The following is a 23230-nucleotide window of genomic DNA, read 5'->3' on the forward strand; positions in this document are numbered from 1 at the left end:
AAAAGAAAAATAACTAAAGAAAACTGTCTACATAGTGAAAGACAACTAAAGCCATAAGTGTAACAGAAAATAACATGACAAAGCTGACCAAAAATTTGTCTTGTCAAACAATTTAAATGAGATTAAATTGTTTAGTAGAAAAAGAAAAGATGTTTAGATTAGTCACAAAGAAAAGTCCAGTAATCTGATGTATACAAGAGACATAGTAAACAAAGTAATTCAGAAAGTTTGAAGGTAGTGGACATAGTAGATGTGTGAAAAAGAGGGAGGATACAAAATTGGTAACAGACAAGGTAGAAAATTCAGCCATAGAAATACTAAACAAACAAAAGGAGGCAGTTTATAATTCTAAAGGCTACATCTTATAATGATGACATTATGGTTATAAATATCCATCAAATAGCAAAGCAGAAGCTGTCATAAAGCAAAATCTATCAGAGATCTGCAAATAAGCAGAAACACAAACATAAGAGGAGACTTTAATATACTCTCTTTGCCAAAGATAGATTAAATAGTCAAGACAGCAGGATTATAGAAGACCTAAACAACATAAGTAATACAGGTCTATGATGAACTTTGTACCCTAAAAAGGAGAATGATTAATAAACTATTTTAAGATAAAAGTAAATAAGAGAGTAAATCCTAAGAGTTCTCATCAAAATGGAAAATTATATTTTTATTTTATTTTGTATCTATATGAGATGCTGGATGCTCACTAAACCTATTGCTGTAAACATTTCATGATGTATGTAGGTCAAATCATTAAAAAAATTTAAAAAATAAAACCAGAATTGAATAAGCTAGAAAACAGTAGAACCAATAGTATAAAGAGCAGTTTCATTGGAAAAAATAAATAAAATAGGATAAATAGGAATAATCTATTCAAGAAAGCAATAGAGAATACAAAACAATCAATGACAGGAAGGACATAGTTTTCATTATGAAAGCTTTAAATATTTTACAAAACTCTATGCAATAAATTCTATGAATTTTTTTCTAGAAAATATAATTCACCAAAACTTACCCCAAAAATAAATGGTAAATTTTATGCCATGGAGACAATAAAGGAAACTGACAGAGAGTTATCCCTCCAAAGTGCATCAGGTCTAGCTGATTCCACAAGGGAGTTCTACAATCTAAAAAAGTGAATAATCACAATTTTACTTAACATGTTTCGAAACATATATAATGAAAGAAAACATCCAAATTCTTCATACAGAGCAAGAAGAGCACTTATAATAAATCTCATAATCTTGTACCAGAAAGAAAACTAAAGACCAATCTTAATTTCCGACACAGCAAAGTCTAATGTAAAGCCTAAGTAAAATACTAGCAGAGTCCAATACCACCTTCCTCATATTAAAGCAATAACACACTAATGTTTTACCTTAAAATGAGATGAGATTAGTACCAGCTGGCATGTAGAGAATACACATTTGCCATCAATTAATATATGCATTCAGAAATTAATGGATCTATGAGTGCTGGAAATAGATAGTGCTAAGATTATATTACTAATATTTTTAAGTGAGAGGCTAACTAAGAAGGATTATCAGTAACCTAATTTATAATTTTTAAACTAAGTAGTTGATTTGTAAACATTAATATATCCTTTTACGTTGTTGTTACAAAAGCAGCAAATGCACAGTATAGAAAGTTAAAAATAAGAAAAATATACCAGGATTTCCCTGATGGTGCAGTGGTTAAGAATCCGCCTGCCAATGCAGGGGACACGGGTTCGAGCCCTGGTCCAGGAAGATCCCACATGCTGTGGAGCAACTAAGCCCATGTACCACAACTGCTGAGCCTGCGCTCTAGAGCCTGTGCGCCACAACTACTGAAGCCCACACACCTAGAGCCCATGCTCCGCAACGAGAGAAGCTATGTGATGAGAAGCCCATGCACCACAACAAAGAGTAGCCCCCGCTCACTGCAACTAGAGAAAGCCTGCGCACAGCAACAAAAACCTAATGCAGCCATAAATAAATAAATTTTAAAGAAAAGACAAATCCTTAGAAAAAAAAAAAGAAAGAAAAATATACCATATTCCTACCACCCACAGGTTGCTGCTATTGACATTTTTTTTTTTTTTTTTTTTGTGGTACGCTGGCCTCTCACTGTAGTGGCCTTTCCTGTTGCGGAGCACAGGCTCCGGATGCGCAGGCTCAGCGGCCATGGCTCACGGGCCTAGTCGCTCCACGGCATGTGGGATCTTCCCGGACCGGGGCACGAACCCGTGTCCCCTGCATCGGCAGGCGGACTCTCAACCACTGCGCCACCAGGGAAGCCTATTGACATTTTATGTATATCTTTCCAGATATTTTCTGATGTGCATGTATGTGGGTTTGTGTGTGTCTGTGTGTGCATTGTGTACATACCAGTTCCTGTCTAAACTATTTTACTTGAAAATAGATGTATGACTACTTTATGTGAAATACTACACTCTGGCACTGTGTTTCTGGAGCTCTAACAACTAATATTACATCAGATCAAATCAGTTTGTTCAATACAGAAACGTATATAATAAATTAATGAGAAGCTAAGAAATATTTATTTTATGCTCATTTTATGCTAGTCACTCAGTAATTAAATAAGAACCATCTGATTTCATCAAAAGCAATAATAGAAAGAAAAGAAATACAGTATCAAGAAGAATATAGTATTATCCCTACATCATAGAAAATGATAGATCAAAGAAGGTCATTTAACTTATAGGCACATTTCTAATAAGTAAGAAAATTGGGATTTGCATGTAGACTTAACCAATCCCAAGACCATGGTGCTTCTGTTACTGCTTTTTGCCTATGTTCTTTCTCCCACACTTTTCTCATTGTTTCCTGAAGAAAATGTGAGGTAGTATCTTGGAATATATGTGAAGACCATTTACCCGCCAACAGATTGTCACTTTGCAGAACATACCAGAATTATGGTACACCTGTTTTCCCTAATGTGGAAGCCTCTCTGGGTGATCACCAAACCTATTACTAGCCCTGACATTCATGTATTTAACTCTTCTCAAAAACAATGCTGCTGCATTCCATATGAAGAAAGTACTCTCTGGTTCTCTTCTATTTAGAAAATAAGTTCACATTAAATAAAAAGATCTGACTATTCAAATCAGCAACCTTCTATGCCCTAAGCATCTATCCTGTCCCATCCAGCCAGTTAGCAGCAACACTGTCACCCTCAGTAATCAGAAAGTATAATGTGAATTGTTCTGTTGCAGGATACCTTAATACAGAGGTCTTGGGGTCAGAAAGAAAATAAATGATACAGCTTATTTTTTTGTTTCTATGTTCTTTTACTTTACTGACTGTAACTTTAATGCCCATGTGCCAAGTGAATAAGGGTTATGGCTCCTTTGAAAACCCCTTGGAATTTATTTTGAAGGCTTGCATTGGCCAAACATGCATATTGACCCATCCTTTGCCTTATTTCCTGTTTTAATTGAGTGTCAAAGGTCACACATTGCTATCAGAGTAAGACATGAGTGGCAGCAGAGGTCAGGGACTCTCTGGCATTCTATTAGAGCCATAAAAAAAAACCAGAATGATAATTTCACCTGTTCTAACCTCAATTTTTCCAGAATGGGACAGACATTGACCTTATTGTTTGTCAGCCATTGACTCTATAAACTTCTGCTACCCTAATTCTGCTTACTAAACAATAAGAGTGCTTTTACAGCAAGGATAAAAAATAAAACAATGGAAAAGACTCAGAGATGACTCAAAGGAGAGACGTATCCAGGTGACAGAAAAGATAAAATAACTTCTTTTTTATTCCTAGGTCCCATCTCTCGTTTGTATAGTTTACAGCAGTAACAGTTTCTACCAACAACCTTCAATTTTATCTTCTTTTGTGGAATATCTTATAACTTCCTTTATGTGAATAAGTACAAGCAATAAATCTAATAAATTGCTCATGCTACCTGAAACCTATTTGTGGCACCTGAAGGGTTTATGAATTTCTGTGACAGTTTTCTCCGATTTCCCTACCCTTTAATGTTTGGGGCTGAAATGTAGGTAGATATTTAAGGGCATAATTAAAATCTTTTCTCATCTCTTTTCTGAAGGAGGCAAAAATGACAATAGTAAAGAAAGTATATGCTAAATATTTCTTTTAAAAGTATTTGAAAACTGACTTATCAAAAATTTAATGAAATAAATAAAGGTTATAATCTGAAGATAACTTTCCTTCAATTTAAGGGTCCAGTTTTATGTAATTTTTTTCTGATGAGTAATTAAGTAAAATTTTAAAAGCTGGATCTCTTTTTTTGTAATTGAAGTATAGTTGATTTACAATATTGTGTTAGTTTCAGGTGTACAGCAAAGTGATTCAGATTATACATATATATATATTTCAGATTCTTTTCCATTATAGGTTATTACAAGATACTGAATTTAGTTTCCTGTGCTCTACAGTAAATCCTTGTTTATATATTTTATTTATAGTTGTATGTATCTGTAAATCCCACACTCCTAATTTATCCCTTGCCCCCCTTTCCCTTTTGGTAACTGTAACTTTGTTTTCTATGTCTGTGAGTCTGTTTCTGCTTTATCAGTAAATTCGCTTGTATTATTTTTTTTTGTTGCACATATAAGCGATATCCTATAATATTTGTCTTTCTTTGTCTGACTTACTTCACTTAGTATTATATTCTCTAGGTCCATCCACGTTATTGCAAATGGCAATATTTCATTCTTTTTTATGGCTGATATATATAAAATATGTATATTCCACAGCTTCTTTATCCATTCATCTGTTGATGGACCCTTAGGTTGCTTCCACGTCTTGGCTGTTGTAAATAGTGCTGCTACGTACATGGTAGTGCATGTATCTTTTCAAATTAGAGTTTTCGTCTTTTCTGGATATATGAAGAGGAGTGGGATTGCTGGATCAGTTTGATCATATTGCTGGATCAAATTTAAAACTATTTTTAGTTTTTTAAAGTACCTCCATACTGTTCTCCATAGTGGCTGCACCAATTTACATTCCCACCAACAGTGTAGAAGGATTCCCTTTTCTCCACACCCTCTCCAGCGTTTATCATTTGTAGACTTTTTGATGATTGCCAGACTGACTGCTGTTAGGTTATACCTCACTGTAGTTTTGATTTGCATTTCTCTAATAATTAGCGATGTTAAACATCTTTTCATGTGCCTTTTAGCCATCTGTATGTCTTTGGAGAAATGTCTATTCAGGTCTTCTTCTCATTTTTTGATTGGGTTGTTTTTTTGATATTGAGTTGTATGAGCCCTTTGCATATTTTGGAACTTAACCCCTTGTCAGTTGCATGGTTTGCAGATATTTTCCCCCAGTCCCTAAGCTGTCTTTTCATTTTGTTTATAGTTTCCTTTGTGTAAAAGCTTTTAAGTTTGTGGATCTTTTTGATAATAATAAATATTTGTTGGTGGTTTTCTGTAGTTTGAAGGGAAACAATTTGAAGTTTAAGTAGTATTATTTAGTTGCATTTTTTCATGAAGGATGACTACTATTGTTCAAAGGCCATCTGGAACTCTCATAAGTTATCCCTTTGTTTTCACTTTAAGAAAAGTAATGTTTTTTTCTCTCAATCTGCCCGTTGTTTTGAAGTTATGATTTGGGCATTAACGTTGAATTTTGGATTATAGGAATAATAATCAGCTTTCTGTAACATGAAGTTGCATTCTTAACCTTTTCAATGCCAAGGCAGCAAGCAAAATAAAATACCACAGATAAATTTTTTGTGGAAATTATTGGTGTTTGTTGTTAAACTGCTAGATATTAATTGACAAATAAATAGATGACAGAGAATTCCTAGCTTACTTCTTAGAAGTTAGACGTGCCTTTCTAGGGACACAGTTTTTATACAGGAACATCAATAGTTACAGGAAAACTAATGATGTTTTAATTCCTTGATTTTTCTTAAGCACTAAATGAAATAAAGTGATTTGACACACAGTTAACCGAAAAAGAGATCAGATTATTGGAAGATAAAAAAGTAAAATTTTCTCACTTTACACATTGATTTAGAGTTTCCAACAAATGAATGATTGCAGCTTATTAATAAACTTAAAATAACATGATATCATGAGAAATATTGTTTATCCTGTATTTATTTGACCAAAAGCCAATGTAAGGGGATCAAAGGCTGATCAACTATGTTAAATTTCCTTAAAATGTGTGGATTCAGCTGAATTTTTGATCAACTTGGTCAGCATTACCTCTAAGATGAGACTGATTTTTCCCCTCAATTATTGATGGGTTATTAAATAATTGATGCTGCTGCCCTGAATTTGGAAAATTTGTCCAAGATGAAGAGCTATTTCTCAATTGAAAAGTTAGCCCAATTGCTTATTTTTATAATTCTGTCCTCATTTCAGGGATTTCTCCCCCTCCTTCCCACGTGAGGGCTTCCTGCACCATAGATTTATGACATATGGCTCAGATAGTACATAGCTGTTTTCTCAGCTCTGGGGACATTTACTGGCAGGTCTTCTAACTCCATGAAGAGGTGGTGGTGTGACTCCTTTGTGAGCTCTCCAGAGAAAGTTAATGCCCTCTTCATTGTAGAAGTCCCAGTGAGAAGCATATTACCTGATATATTTCGATACTCAACAAATGAATTGGGTTGATCCCATCTGATATTTAACTGGGTCTTGGTAAAAAGAATTTGACATTCTTTAACCATAATATTCCTGAAATGTGCAATTATAAGGGTATAAGATACACTTAAAATTAACTCAAAATATATAAAGAAAGGGGAAAGGGGACTTTGTAGTGTTGTTGTGGTACAACTTCAAATTCACATCATTTAAGGAGGGTTTGACAAATTCTGTATTACTTAAAAGAAATGGATACTGTCTCTTATTAATGTGTGTTCTCTAGAGTCATGTATAAAAGAGCTATAACGAGACTCACACTCAATAAACTCTTAGTATTTAACTGACCTCTTCTCCACGCACATGTTACAACATCTCTCATAAGTAACTTGGTGTTTGAACCTACACATTTTAAAAAAAGCATTAATTACCTACCAGTGACAGTGCTTTACAAATAAGAGGTAGCCATAAGAAATGTGGATAAAAGGAGTGACATGATCTTGGTTTTAGGAATATTTGGAACAACAATGGGTCTGAAAAGAGGACAATCCTATTTCATTCCCACTGATGTCCGTATCCATGGAAACTCCCTTTTAATAGCATCCACATCACACTGGAAAACAGGTATGCTACCTTTTGAAAGTGAGTGCATTAAAAGAATCCAGCCCTTTGCTAAGAAGGTCACCTCTTGAAAGCCTTCAAGAGCTTTGGTAGCTGAGAAAGCTGGAGGGCTGTAAATCCTTCGTTTCGTTGCTAAGAGGCTTGGCTCCTGAGAATTACATCAGTGCTTTCTAACACAGAGAGTGGAATGTGAATCCTTTGTTCCCTGCCTATAATGTTGCACTCCTGAGTACTTGTTTCCTCGGCTAAGAGAACATGCAGGAGAGGCCTAATACGTGAACCTAGAGATTAATTATAAATAGACACAAACTGACAAAGATAGGCGAAAAGATGTACAGTGTGTAAAGAAAGAAGACTTACGTGCAAGAATGCCAAATGGCAAATGCCGTTACACAGAAATATATGCACTAAAATAATAGTCACATGGTAATATTTTAAAATATTTTGTAATCTCAGCATGTTTTTTTTTTACTATGAAAAATATCTGTCAAGGAAAATGCCTTCCACATTGGATTATTCAACACACTCATTGAAAATAAAGAGAAGGTACAGAAGGTCATGGTGCCTTTATATCAAACTGTGACATACCAGAGCTACTCTTCATTGACTATATAGTAAGAGAAACACTTTAAACAACTGGATGACAAATAATTATTGTTGTTCAACAAAAAAGTACAGCACATTTTGGATACATGTTTAAGGCATTGCATCAAATTTTTTCAATTTGCACAATTAGAAACAACACGAATATTAATTATGTGATGAAGTGTTGCATTTAGGAAATCATTATGAATATCTTTAAATATTATACCTGTGAAAATTGCTGTGTTTATTTATGTACGTATTAAGTTAGAGAAATCCACATGACCGTGATAGCCCATAATAGTAGCATTAAATGGCTGAACAAAAAGAGCTAATAATTATGTCAGTATTAATAATAATAATGACTGTTATTGACCTAGGATGTATTTCAGGCACTATTGTAAGCACTTTACATGCACTGATTGTATCATGAATGCTCAATACAATCTTTTGAGTTAAGTACTGCTGTGTATTCCATTTTATACAGCGGGCACAGAGTTTGAGTAATTTATTCAAGATCACAATACATGAGGTTAAGTGGTAAAGCTGAGATATGAACCCATGCCACCATCAAGAATATTATTTAGAGATAGTAAAACAAGAGTGTGTACAATCTAAGAGTAGGGACTTAGACATGGAAATATGATAATAATTCTATTTTATTCTCTGTATGTTACAAAGCAATACCCCGTATATATGAATTGTTTTGATCTCTATAGCCCTTATGTAAGTGCAGATAGCACTTATCTTACAGAGCTGAAAGGACTGATGTTCAGGAATATTCAGTGATGTAACTAATGTTATGTTTACTGAATTGCAGGATATAGAACAAAAACCAGCTTCTAACACTCATTCTGCTCTAGTACCTTCCTTCCTCTGTTCTTTATATGGACAATAAATATTGCAACAAGCTTACTGACCACTCAAGTGATGATAGAGCAACAAAATAATAGTTAATTAACATAGATATTAATTACCAATTCATTCACTTTCTCAAAAACTTTCCTCTTACCAGATACCAATGCCAACAGCATGACTCAGAAACTTGTGGTCATCTTCACTCTCTTCTCAAACCCAGTTCATGAATTATGATTGTTCTTTAATTTGTAATTTCAATATATTACTTTTTTTCAATTTCCACTATGATGAAAATAGTTATTCATACCCTCATGCTTGGATAACTGCAAAAACCTTTAACGTGTTTTCACTCACTCTGGATCTCTTCATTTCAACCAAATCTCAATATTAGGATTAATCTGTAAGTTCTTGACAAAGAATATATCCTGAAGCTTCTTGCTGCCCACTAGTGTCCAAAGCTTGGATATAAAAAATAATATTATATGAGAACTCTGCAGTCCAGGATTTGAACCCTAGTGCTACACTTATTGGCTATGTGATCTTTAGCAAGTAAGAGACTTAAAAACTCTGGGCTGTGTTACAGTCTTCTTTTTAGTAGGGATGGTAATGCTACTCATTCGTAGATTGTTATCACACCTAAATGAGCTATCATATGTAAAGTGAAATGAAGATTGTCTCGCATAATGGTAAGTGCTCAATAAATGTTACCTATTATTAGACCAACTTATTTTGTTCCTCCATAGGATACTTAGAGGAGACATCTGGTTAAATGCATCTTCCAGTCTGCTAGTCTTAGTTTTGAATTCTGGCTGCTTCTCTTAGTAACTGTGTGATGTTGAGAAAATTGCTTGATCTAAGTCTCAGTTTCCTTGTCTGTAAAGTGGATTTTAGTAACAATACCTCTTAGGAAAATTAAGTGAGATAATAAGTGTATAATATTTAACACTAGATGTGGCTTGTAATAAATGCTCAAAAGTTGTTAACTATTTTATTTTTTTTACTGAAACTGTTTGTTGTAGGGGTTGTTAGAAGAAAAAGCTATATGAAATGTGCTGTGAAATCATTACTGAGAAAATTTTTCAAAATTATGGTACTTCTTATTATTTAAACAGAAATCCTATGAACATAACCAGTTTTTATAAATAGTCATATTTCTCTTTTTAATTTGCTTGCTATAACACAAACAACAAAAATGAAAACAATTTTGGAATCTGAATTTAGCAAATGAACAGAATCTCCTAAAATACATTCATTTTCTAAACTTAGTATTGCCTTCTTTCCATTTCTCTAGCTTAATGTCTTTTTTTCTCAAATTGATTTGTCTACTGATAAAGTAGGGATATAAGATTTTGCTCCTTTTTTTCCCCCTTAAGCTACTACTAGATCAGAATACAGTCAATTTCCATTGTAAACAGCTTGGATTCTAAAAGTTCTTTCATAATTCAAAATACATTATTTTCTGTGTATTCATTTGGAAGTCATAATATTTTTTTCCCTCTATGAAAAAGTTGAATATTCTGACTCCTGCCTCTTAGGCAAGTTCAAAACACTAATTTAACACATACTATACAAATGTAATATATGGTACATTTGCAATGGATATGTATGGAAAGGGTTATGGTGCTGATGAAGTGAAAAATGAATGCCATGTACAAGTCATTTTCATGGGCTTTTCCAGCCTTGATGCCATTTCTCCAATCACTGGTAGCAAAATCCCCCCTTTTTTCCTAAACCTGGCTCACTATAGATGCATGCAAAGTTCTGAGTGAATGACAAAATTTTGTTAAATGATTTGATAAAAATCAGACAATGTATTAAGTAAGAACTCACATGTCTTCTTTATTTTGGATGCAAGAAAATCATATACTCTGGAAAGCTCAGAAATCAATGCCCCAAAAAGCCTGTGTTCTCTTGCTAGGTGGGAAATATGACACATACTTTTTCACAATAAAATTTGTTTTTATTTCTTGTGATTTACTGGATTAATTATTCTCCTCATTTCTGACAGCAGGACCAGCATGTAATCTTTTCTTTTTTCTCACTGGCCAGATCTAGAGAAAAATAATTGCTGTTCATTATCACTTTTTTGCCATCACATTCTAGTCTGTTCGTTATTAAAAGCCAAATAATTTCATTCATGGTAATGGGAACTATTACTGCTGACATTTTGCTTTGTTGTTTTTTGTTTGTTTGTCTGTTTTTAATATTTATTTGGTTGTGCTGGGTCTTAGTTGCGGCAGGCGGACTCCTTAGTTGTGGCACATGGGCTCCTTAGTTGCAGCAAGTGGGCTCCTTAGTTGCTGCTCGCCAGTTCCTTAGTTGTGGCTCACTGGCTCCTTAGTTGTGGTATGTGAACTCCTAGTTGCAGCGTGCATGTGGGATCTAGTGCCCTGACCAGGGATCATACCCGGGCCCCCTGCATTGGGAGCGTGGAGTCCCAACCACTGCACCACCAGGGAAGTTCCCTTTGCTTTGTTTTTTGATCTTTATCATTAAATGAAACTTAAACTTTCTTACTCTGTAGGGAAAAAAAAGTGAGTACCTACGTAGTTACTGCACAGTCACCTTTCACTTAATGGAATAGATAAGATTCTAGCAAGTCTAGTTGAAATATTTCCCAGTGAATTTCATTATAAATCACACAGGGTTAGAAATGTACCAAGTTTAATTCAACTCAAATCAGCAAGTATTTATTGAGTATTTACTTTACCTAAGATATTGTGCTGAGCACTGCCTGGCATACACAGAAGAAAAAAAGTTAGCATTCCTCTAAAGTAATTAATAATCATCCTAGAAGGGATGGTTAGCATGTAAATAAGTCTAATTAGAGGGAGAGCACAACTATCTTAAAAGCATAAAAACATATTATGAAATTTCAGATAAAACTGATGTCATACTCTGTTTTATGAAAACAAACAAACAAAAAAGACTTTTGGCTTTTTGACCACAGGAGAGGAGAGAGCATTCCAGGCAGAGTAAAAGTCTGAAGCTGAGGCAGGAAGGTAGGAATGTGTGCATCTCCATAAGGAGTGAGATCCCTTTGAACAGAGCATGGGGTATGTGTCGAGGAATACTGGGACGTAGAGACTGGCAGATATGGCAAAGACTTAAGCATTAAGATAATTGTATATGACTCAGTAAGTATTTGAGCACAAATTAAGGCTTCTGAGCAAAAGAATAAAATAAATGGAACTGTTAAAATGACCTTATACTGAATGATTCAGATAAAGGACCATGGAAATGGAGTTTTATTATTACATCTGTGATGGTTAATTTTATGTGTCTGTTTGACTGGGCTAAGGGATGTCCAGATAGCTGGTAAAACATCATTCCTGGGTGTGTCTGCAAAGGTATTTCTAGAAGAGATTTCTAGCGTTTGAATTGGTAGACTGAGTAAAGACAATTCACCCACACCAGTGTAGGTGGGCATCATCCAATCAGTTGAAAGCCCTTGGCTATCAGACATCTAACCTCCTTCATACTATGCAACTTACAATTGTGGGCCTCCTGGTTTTCGGCCTTTTTGCTTGGATGGAGTTATACCACCAGCTTTGCTAGTTGTCCAACTTGCAGATGGCAGAACGTGGGACTTCTCAGCCTCCATAATCTCATGAGCCAATTCCTATAATAAATCTTTCTCCTTATATATCTCTCTCTATATATATACCCTATTGGAACTGATTCTCTCAAAAACTCTAATACGACATCCTTCCAGTTTTCTTTCTTCTTTGGCACAGGGGACCCCTCTTGCCATACACAGTAAGTAGTTAGTGAGAGATGGTAGCAAAGCAGTTTCTCTGAATGTTGATGAAGGACAGTCATCAAAGGATATAGCAGTATACAAAATGTTCCTGGGGGAAAAATAAAGTGAAATTAAGGAACATGCCATAATAAATACACATTTGATCTCCAAGGCATATTAGTAAGTGAAAAAGGGCACGTTATAGAACAATGCATATATTTTCTCCCACTTGTGTAAAAAACAAACAAAAAACCCCCCAAACCAAAAAATGAAAATAAAAACCTGATGGATATAGCTTACACAGATATAGAAAATTTGTGAAAGTTTTCACAGGAAACTGTCCTAGTTGTGATTTCAGGAGAAGCAGTGTGGTGTTCTTGGTTAGGAGGGAGAATATGTCTGAATTACTACCATGTTTCCTCAAATTTGGAAAAAATATAGAATGGCTTTGATTTGATAAAGGACAGACTATTGGTTTTGCCTTTTGCATTCATTTCCCAGTAGAGAAAAAAAAATACTAGCTAACAAATCATGGACTATGGTGGGTTCTTGCCATAAAGCCAGGTATTTGGGATGACTTCTTCAGGAATGAATTTATAATTAATATTTGGAAAATCTATATATTTTTTGCTTATTTAGAGTACCAGTGGAGGAGTTTTAGATATTGAGACACTATTACTTTATTTTCCCTGTCCAAATGAAACACAAATTAAAATTTACTGTGCAGCATGGAAAGAAAGAGGAGGAGGGAAAGGTAGAGGAAAAAAGAGAAACAGGGGCAATGGAGGAGCAGTCAGACGGCTACTGTCGAACCTCTCAGCAAGGCAGTGACAGAAGGTTAACACAGTGACTCACAGAACTTTGTTCCTATAGATAATTACTTGAACATGGAAGATGGCAATTCAGTTGGCCTTTCTGTTTATTTTAGAATTCATCAGTAAGAACAATGTTAAAAGTGTTTAGCATGAAAGTGAGTAGTTCTTGATACTTATAATACTAATATAATAAATAAAAATAATGTTGAGAATCTCAGCTAGAATGATCGAACCTGTGTACAGCAAATGAAATTTACTTTACCCAGTTTAAAAACAAACAGGGGTGGTCATTATCCTGTCTGACTAATGAACAAAATGAATTTCAGAGCGATGCACTCAAGGTCCCAGATTTGACTGGCTTCAAATACATTAAGCCCTAAGCAGATAGAAAGGATGAGTTTCAAGGCCCGTATTTTTGGGGAGAGGAAGTATAGCTGTAAAATGCCTACAGTACTGAACAGGTAAATGTGTTTCAGGTGCTTCACAGTGGACTAATGGACACAATGAAGGAAGAAGCTCTTTGGGCAAAAGCAACAGAGGGGAATTTAAAAAATATATACCATATTTTGACATTCCCAGGAACTGAGGATATGTCTTTGTAATGTAGAAAATATACCTTAGCCAGTCAGGATTAAGTAGGTTTATACAATTATTTTTTCCAATGTAGTACTTGAATCAGATTAACTTACAGTATAAAGGCCCAGCTTATATTGCTGGTATTCCATTTTTCTAGGCTGAAGAATATGGAAGCCATTGCCTTTCAAGTTACCCCAGTGTTTCTGGCACTTTCAAATGTCTGGCTCCACGTTATAAGAAAAGAAACCTGTTAGCAATACCTAGTTGGCAAAAGAAGTCTGGAATTGTCCTCCTTGATATGAATAGATATTCCAGTAGAATTCAGGAAAGTGTAAGATCCTTCTATTAAAATGTTCCACACTTGCACTTCAGACCAAGATGGAGTAACAGGGACTGGATATACTCTCCCTCCTGAAACCAAACAGACAAAATATGAGAAACAATGATTTTCAAGAAACTGGACATTAGGCAGTGAAAAGCAGGGATCCCTGCAATATGTGAAACCTGTGACATGAGTGCAGTGATTGCCCCAGCTTAGTGCCTAGAGAGAGTTTCCACGCAGCCGCATAGGGAGGGGGAACCCTGGTGAAGCTCGAAGGCGTCCCTGAATTGAGGAGGTGGAGCTGAGAGCCAAGGAATACCAAGGTGGCTGGGGTTTGGAGGATAGAAGACTAGGGAAGTGAAAGCTGCACAAAATAGAGAACCTATAGATTTTCAGACGGTCACTATCAAGTATTCACAGAATACTATTAGTTCATGGATGTGAAGAAACTATACGAGGCCCAGGGAACTAACCATCCAAAATAATTAGGGGAAACATTGTCCAGAGAGAGTACGATGCCAAAAGTGGTGCCAGTTCCTAAGACTCAAACTGCAAAATCTCATTCTTCATTGGGCATTGGTAGAACACTCAGAGGGGTCTTGCCTTAGCAGTGAGGAGTAATTACTTCTGGTGATGCCTAACAAATTTTAAAAGCAAGACCCAAAGGATCAAATTGTTTCCAAGTAACTTAATTGAGTTCCAGCAAAAAGCTCAAGCAGATTTATAGGAAAGAATACAAAATATTCAGCACCAAAAAGAGTAAAATTTTTCTTTAGACAATCAGTTATCTTTTAGAGAGATTTAAATAATAAGTTTTAAATCTTATATATTTACCTATGTAGTTGCCATTTCGTTACCATGCAGAGTTCATTTCTTTGCAATATTTAATCTCATTAATCCCTCCCAAGGGGTTTTTTACAACAAACATTGTAGTGTATATCTCCAGAAGATATATTTGTGTCTTTTTATGTTTTTCTTTTCTCTACTTAACTTCTTGAACATAAGAAATACACTTATAGTAACAATATCACTTACAAAACCAATATGAAATAGGATAAATCTAACGAAGGTTGTTTTGTTTTCAGTATATAGATCTTGAACATTTAAAAATTCATTAATAAGCAAATACTTGTTAAAATTTAGCAAAATATTTGAACAGACATCTCCCCAAAGAATGTATACCTTTGGAAAATAAGCACATGAAAGATGTTCTACACCATTAGTTATTAGAAAATTCAAATTAAAAGCACAATGCAACATCACTACACATTTTTTAGAATGGATAAAATTTAAAAGATTGACAATAACAAATGTTAGTGAGAATTTGAAACAATTAAAATTCCCATACACTGTTGGTAGGAATATCAAAGGATACGATCAGTTTGGGGGAAAAAAATGACATTTTTAAAAAAAGTTAATCACACACTTACCATATGATTCAGCCATTCCACTACTAAGTATTTACCCTCAGGAAAATAAAGTACATGTCCAGAGAGAAATTTGTACATAAGTGTTTGTAGCAACTTTATTTGAAATAGTCAGAAATGGAAACAATATGAATGTATATCAGCAGACAGATGGATAAACAAATTGTGGTGTATTCATATAATGGAATACTACTTAGCAGTAAAAAGAACTGAATTCTTGATATATACAACAGCATGGATGAATCTCAAAATAATTACGCTGAGTGGAAGAACCAGACATAAAGGAGTACATACTGTATAATTCCATTCTTATAAATTTCTAGAAACTGAAAACTAATTGATAGTGTCAAAAAACAGATCCGTAGTTACTTGGGCTTAGAGGGCTGTGAGTGTCAAGGGGTAGAGATTACAAAGGGTCATGAAGAAACTTCTAGGAGTGACGGATACATTTACTCTCTTGCGTGTGATGTGCATTTCACAGTTGTATACCTATGTCAAACTTATTAAACTGCACAATTTAAAATCTGTGATTTATTGTACATCAATTATGTCTAAAAATATAATTTAAAAACAAACATAGGATTTCAAAGTCGAATTAAAAAAGAATAGATCTTTCAGTAATTTTTGTCATGATCCACTACCCCAATATTTATGGAGATAACAGAAGATAATTCTTATTCCCAATGGTTCTGTGTGCCTTTGTTTCTACTTCTCCCTACATCTGGCATAGCCCCTTTTATCTTCAAGCTTTCTAGAAGCTCGTTTCAAAGGCTACTTCTTCCATGAAGCCTTCACTGTTCTCCCAAGCTGGAAATTATTTCTTGTTCTTTTGAATCTCTGTAAGCCTCTAGTATGAATCTTTCTGATGATATTTATATTCTTTCCCTGTTCACAGTATTAAAAATCACCTTTTTTCATAGGCAGGACCCTTTGAGTCACTGAGATAATTTGAAAGACATCAGTTCAACTTATAGAAGCGGAGTACATTTTTTTGATGTCTTGATGCTGAGAACCCTGGGGAGTGAGACTTTAGATGTTTCTGGCTTTCAAAATGTATAGTCTGACCTAGGTATTTTCCCACAGTACATTCTTCCTAACTTCAGCCTTCTCCACACATCACATGACAGAGAGTTGAAAGTACCTACAGTGAGAAATCAGTGCTACTTTAACATTTGCTCAAAATTCAAAGATAGTTCTGTTGAGATGTTCCTTCTAATTTGTTTTTTCTAAGCTGTTTGCCTTGTGTGACACCCTCTGATTAAATCCTCTCCACAATCCCACAAGGGATAAACTAATTTCACAGATGATGAGAATGAGACATCTAGAGGTTTCTTAAGTAACTTGATCCAAGTTAGCCATCTGATAAGTGAGGAAGCCAACACTGGAAACTATTGCCCTCTGACTCCAAAGCCCACACGCTCCACCAGCACATTATGTCACCTCTCCAACATAGCAAATGCAAAGGAAAGGCCAAATAATCTAAAGCCAAAGGGATCAGAGCACATTTTGTAGGGAAGGGGTGTAGATGTACTCTGTTTTTATTGACAACAAAATGCATGTTGATATTTGTAACATTATCTAATACTTTGACTTAGATGATTGCTCATTTTAATGGGAAATTCACACTAGGTCTGCCAATTCAAGTTATATTCCTTTAAAAAAATAGATCACGTAATTTTTCTTCTCAATGTCTTTTAACACTGAGTTTGTATTTACTTTTTTTAGATGGTCTCAAAAATATCTTCTTACAGTTGGTTTGTTCAAAGTAGAATTGAAACAAATTCCACACATTTTTATTTTTATATCTTTTAATATCTTCTAATTATCACAACAGTTTCTCTATTTTGATACCACTTATTTTTTAAAAAATGTGTCTGGACTATTGCCCTTTTAAAGTCTCCCCCAACATTTCCTAAATTTCATAACATGACTATTAGATTGTGTACAAGTTATGTGCAAAGGCTATATCTTGTATAACTTAGAACGTATCCCAGGACTCAGCCAGGAGTTTTTCACATAATAGGAACCAAATTCTTGAGGCGCATTGAACTGGAATCTAAAAAATCACTGAAAACTTGTCCTTATAATCCAAGTATAGATACACCTCTTCCTGTTTCCACCTAAACATGGGGTTATGGTGTCATCTATGTATATTTGAAAGGCCTTTTGCTACATCTCAGCCTGTTGTCCATTCAATGCTGATATCCTCGGGAGGCCTGAGAGTTTCCTGAATTTCTGTAGACATGCATGTGAGTGCATACACACAGACGATACACAGAAATCCTGAACCACCACAGATCACATTTTTACCTCACTGAAGTTTGTAACTAATTGGTCCATCTGTCAGAGAGTATTTAATTTCCTTTTAAATTATTTTTTCCCTTGTTCAGCAGTTTTCCATTTCAGAGCATGTAATAGCAAATGCTGCTATTGACTAGATAAGAGACTATGAATTAGATGTGGTCTGTGGTAAGTAAACTAGTTTCTTTTATCCCAAAGGAAGCTGAAGACATTAATGTTTCTCAACCAGTTGGTAGAGATCATTATTTAAATTCAAATGAAAGAAAAACAAGTTTGGTTTAAAATGAAAATGAACAATTCAGATCTGAGAAGGGATTGCAGCATATCTCTGACTACCACCTCAATGTCTGTCTTTCAGATAGCAAAGATGTAGTTAATATGGTATCCTAGATTTTTACAATAATAACGCATATCAGCTCTGTCTGGAGACCGACTTCCTAATTATTCAGGCCCTAAATAATGGAAGCCATGTTCTCCTTTATTAGCTAATATCTTTCAGAGGTTGGAAAGATGGTTATAAAGACCCATTAAAGATACAGTTTTCTGACATGTTGGCCAGGTTCATAAGCTGCACAATATGAAACGCCATGTAAGAAGGTCATTATCAGAATATTCTCCCCTAGTTTATATTAGTTTTTTATTTTTTTCTTCTTTTTGTAACATATCCAATATAAAGAGTTTGATGGTGTTGCTATAACTCTTGTTCAATAACTAGAAATTCTAATTCCATAAAATTTCTTGATACCACATTAACCCTGCATCAGATAAACAAGTACATTGGGAACTGTGGCTAATACAGCTGAACATGAAAATAATGCACTGTATTTGAATAGAAAAAAGGAGAAAGTGATCACAGAAGCAGTCTAAGTAATAGATAAGTTTGTTACGTGAAAATACATTTTTTTTAATACATCTGTTCCACTAACAAGTATTTGTTGGAGGGAAATATGTTGTTTTATGGACAGAAAAATGCTATGCATTAAACAATCCTGCTCTATTAATTTAGTGCTTTTCTGTCACTCAGTACTTTGGAAGATATTTTTTCCCATTTGGTAGATAAAAACAAATCACAATATTCCTTTCATGGTTCAAAGACCATAACAGTGATTTCAAAGGCCATATTTAATCCCATTATGAATTTCTCCAAGTAAATTTCCTATTCATGTAATTGTAGGGAGTTAATATAAGTGAAGCTGTATGTGACAGGCCAAATAATGGCCCTCCAAATGTACTCAAACTCTAATCCTTGGAACCTATGTTACCTTATATAGCAAAAGGAACTTTGCAGATGTGATTAAATGAAGGAGTTTGAGATGGGGAGATTAACCTAGATTATCCCAGTGAGCTCAGTGTAATCACAACTGTCCTTATAAGAGGGATACAGGAGGAGTCCGAATCTAGGAGAAGGCACAGTGATGACAAAAGCAGAAGCTGGAGTAGTGCAGTTTGAAGATGGACGAGGGGGCCAAAAGCCAAGAAATACAGGCAGCCCTTAGAGCTGAAAAAAGCAAAGAAGCTGATTTTTTTCTCTCAGGGCTTCAAACAAACAAACAAACAAAAAACAAAACAAAAAACTAACCCTGACAATACTTTGACATTAGCTCAATCAGTTGAAATAATTTTGGACTTCTGACCTCCAAAACTATAAGAAAATTAATTTTTGTGTTGTTTAACCTATTAAATTTGTGGTAAATTGTTATAGCAGCAATAGGAAATGAATATGATGTAGTTTTTAAATTTGTGACAAGACCTCTGAAACACATGGGCCCTTTGAGGGCTGTCATAGTTATACCATGTCTCGGGCAGAGCAAAGGTCTGGAGTCAGGAGTATCTGGTTTAAAATCCGGTGCTATCAATTATTAGGCCTGTAACCTTAGGTAATTTATTAATCTCTTTGAGTCTTATTTACCTACAAAATAGGAAAATAATACAATATCTGACTCTTTAATTATGAGGATAAAATGAGAAATTATGTGTAAAAGTATTTAGCATAGCACCTGAATGCAAAATAAGCAGTTAAAATAATTGCTATTACTGTATTTTAGGCACATGTTCAACTCTGTTGATCCCCTTTGATATGACTGTTAATGTAGAAAAATCAGTAAGGATCCAGTTAACAAGAGTTTATTACTTTTATCATTAACGGGTAAAGCAATCAGGGTAGTTAACAGACTGTGCTGACATCAGGAACCAAGAAGCCACAGGAAGGAACTGAAGGGATGGAGAAAACCAAGGTGAAACACTGGTATCAGAATGAGAATTCATATTTGAGTACATTCTTGACACTACACTGGACTCTACACATGCTTAGTCATCACAGTGGAACTATAGGAAAGATATTATAATGTCTATTTATAAATAAGAAAAATGAGGCAACAGAAAATTTAAGTTGTCCAAGGTCAAAAACTTAGTAAGTGACAGGCTAAAAATCTGAACTACAATCTGACAACTTTATAGCCCAGGCGCTTGAACACACCAATAACAGGGAAAAGCCAGCATTATTGTTAAGCGAGTTAAAGCCATCAATCAGGTCAGGAATCTGTTCTAGACTGGTGGGTTACGATGCTCAGTGGAATCTAGTCTTGGGACACTGGGCTGTGACCTCAAAGAACACAGGAATTATGTCTCTTATATTTGTATGTGCAAGAAATAGCTCCATGATCATTAGGTGCTTAATTAAGCATGGTCAGAGAATTATTTTAGTGGAAGGATGAAGACAGAATTCATGATACAGACTTTCATTATTAGAATATTTTTTCTAGTAAATCCCTATATAATGCGAAATATTTCTCACTAGATTATCTTTTTGGTTAATCAAAATATTTATTGGGAATATTCAAGAAAATGTTTGATTATATTCTGGGCTAGAATATAAATATTTTAAGTATGACACATCCAAGTGGAAAAATAAATTTAGCTCACCTAGTGATGATGGACTTTACCTGTCATGGGTATTTTAAAGAGGATGAATTCTAAAGTTGAATGCAGGGTCTCTAAAATAAAGTATGCTTTCAACTTTCCACTAAGACAGTTCTCTATTTGTGGACTATTGCCTACTCTTCCCAGAGCTTCACTCTGTGATGATCCAGGATATATATATATATATATATATATATATATACATATGTGTGTGTGTGTATATATATATATATATATATATATATACACACACATATATGTGTATATATATATGTGTATATATATATGTATATATATATATATATATATATATATTTATATTCCTCTGCCTTGTAGGTTATGTCCAAAAATAATGACCATGTTTGAATTATAGAATTAAGGGACTGTATTTTTGTCATCCAAATATTTTATCATTTTATGAAAAACAAAACAATGCTGCAAACTTTCTATCTAGTTAAACTTGCCTATTTAATATCCAAGTGGATATCATGAATCCAACATCTGCTAGAGATTTGTACGATTCTAGTAATATATGCTTTATTATTTCCCCTGCATTTGATTTAACAGGCAGTAATTTCCATGATGCTTTTCTGTACCTTTTTAAAAATCAGAGCATCTACCCTCAAGCTCTGAGGTGAACAAATGAAGCCATAAAAGTGTTTATATTTCTTTCTTGTATAATAAGGCCATCTTTCCCCAGTCGTCCAGAAAATAAACTTTAGGGTCAGCCTTGTGATTTGTTTCTATCCTTAATTATCTTACTTACTGTCACTAGTCCTAGAATGACAATGATAGTCAAAGGTACTATCAGGCTCTTAATATATGTCAGAAACTCTTCTAAGTGGTATACGTATATTAGAACAACTGATGTTCACAGCAGCCTAATAATGTAGGTACTATTATTATCTTTGTTTCATTGATAAGGAAACTAAGGAATTGGGAAGTTAAATAGCTTATCCATGACCTTACCATGTTCCCATGTTACACTCATCGTGAAGAATCAGTAACACCTAACTAGTGCTTACTGCATCAGTTCTTACCATTGGCCTATCTTTAAGGTTCTGTGTCATCTCCTTCATTGTACACCATCCCCTCTGGCTCCTCAATGTCTTAGTCCTCTTTCCTTCTCTTCCTCCCAATACAATTAAATGTTTATAATCCCTTACCCAGAAAATTGGAGTCAGATGTATAAAAGAATTAGAAAATTTTAGATCTAAGAAAGATACTAATGGAGGCATATCGGTATATTATATAACAACCCCCGTTGGATCTGAGGCAGCATCTTTAAACAAAAACAACAAAACATTAATATTTCTGCAGCAAAATATATAAAGATTTACACCAAGTGGAATACATAAAGACTGTTAAAATCCTTCCATCAGTTTAGGTCCTATTTTACCAATAAATGAGTTATAAAAACTTTCTGTTTTCAGAACTTTTTAGATTTCAGAATTGAAGATTAGAAATTATGGAATTGTACCATGTTCATCATCTCAATATCACCTTGTTATGTAAAATCTAACCCCATTCCCACACTCACATTCATAAATCTTACTCTTGCTTTAAGACACAGCTTGAATCCTACAAAGGCACATACCCCAATGAATCTCTTTCTTCTGCACTTAAAAGCTGACCCATAGGACTTTCCTGGTGGCACAGTGGTTAAGAATCCGCCTGCCGATGCAGGGGACACGGGTTCGAGCCCTCATCTGGGAAGATCCCACATGCCGCCGAACGACTAAGCCCCTGCACCACAACCACTGAGCCTGTGCTCTAGAGCCCACGTGCCACAACTACTGAGCCTGCACACCTAGAGCCCATGCTCCGCAACAAGAGAAGCCACCACAATGAGAAGCCCATGGACCGCAACGAAGAGCAGCCCCTGCTCGCCACAGCTAGAGAGAGCCCGCGCACAGCAACAGACCCAACACAGCCAGAATTAATTAATAATTAATTAATTGATTAATTAATTTAAAAAAGCCTGACCCATATACTTTAACATTAGATGATTCTGTATTACCCACATACTCATTTCTTTCAACTTGACCCTAAGCATATAGCGATTATTATATCACTCTGCAATGAGCTGGACTCATGTTAGAGTTTAAATTGTTGCCTAAACATTTTTGTACGTACTCCAGGAAATTACTGCATTGACTGTGTTTAACCAGGCGAATCAAGTTTATATGGAATATTGATAAAGCTATGAAAATTCCTTAAATGTTTAGTTATATTTTCTTTGTTCATAACATGTTAGAAAAACTTTTCTCATTTTCTTTATAATATGTAGAGATGTTAAATTAATTACAGCAGAATATTTTAGGATGGGCTGCTCATGCCCAAAGACCCTGGGCATTGAAAGTGAAAAGGTCATAGGTTGACAATTGATAAGTAAACTAACTTAGAAATTCTGAGCCTAGATTTCCTCATCTGTAAAAAAGATATTAATAATTCCTATATTCAAGGTTTTTTGTTTTTTTTTTTAG

This window comes from Hyperoodon ampullatus (assembly GCF_949752795.1).
Source record: "Hyperoodon ampullatus genome assembly, chromosome: 6".
In the NCBI taxonomy this organism is placed as follows: Eukaryota; Metazoa; Chordata; class Mammalia; order Artiodactyla; family Ziphiidae; genus Hyperoodon; species Hyperoodon ampullatus.